This window comes from Penaeus monodon, chromosome 20 (assembly GCF_015228065.2).
Source record: "Penaeus monodon isolate SGIC_2016 chromosome 20, NSTDA_Pmon_1, whole genome shotgun sequence".
Taxonomy (NCBI): Eukaryota; Metazoa; Arthropoda; class Malacostraca; order Decapoda; family Penaeidae; genus Penaeus; species Penaeus monodon.
In genome coordinates this window covers 20,710,211-20,710,780 of record NC_051405.1, presented here as the reverse complement: position 1 = coordinate 20,710,780, position 570 = coordinate 20,710,211, and the positions used below count along the sequence as shown (strand labels likewise).

The 570-nt window shown below is 41.9% G+C and overlaps 1 protein-coding gene across 1 annotated transcript in view; it reads right to left on the bottom strand.

The window, feature by feature from the left end:
- The window catches only part of LOC119585695 (innexin inx2-like), a gene marked incomplete at its 5' end in the record, with an annotated part of 10,302 nt that overhangs the window by 3,978 nt on the left and 5,754 nt on the right, over positions 1 to 570 (bottom strand).

Sequence of the window (570 nt, the reverse complement as noted above, 5' to 3'; positions counted from 1 at the left end):
TCCTCTTTTCTCGAGCATGATCGCGTAAGCCAAGATGCGTCAAACAAAAGAAATAGAAACAACAAAACCCAGCTGGTCCGCCTCGCTCCATTTCGCCTTGTTTACTTTCTTATTTCTTTTATTATTCCTTGCTTGCTTATCGATTCATCTGTCTTCGCCTTTGGCTTGACTTTACTTGCATTTGGTTTGACTTGACTTTTCTTGATTTAACTTGCTTCTGCTCACATTTAACGCGTCCTTTCTTTAAACTGAACTTCCTTGACTTGCCTTCACAGCTTGACTTGATTTGTTCAACAACTTGTCTTGACTAAACTGACTCTCCTAAGATGCTAATTGCCTTAACATGACTTACTCACTGACTCTCCAAACTTCCTCAACGATCTTGCTTTGACTTGTAAACTTACTTGCCATGAGTTGTCAACTGACTTGCCTTAAGCTTGTCGAACATTTCCGAGCCAGCAATCAAGACGCACTTATAAGCAATCTCGTCTCGTTGTCTCAGACGGTGACGCGAAGATGCTAAAGATCAAACCGTCTTGCTCTTTCTCGTAGCAGCGACTGGGTGTGAAT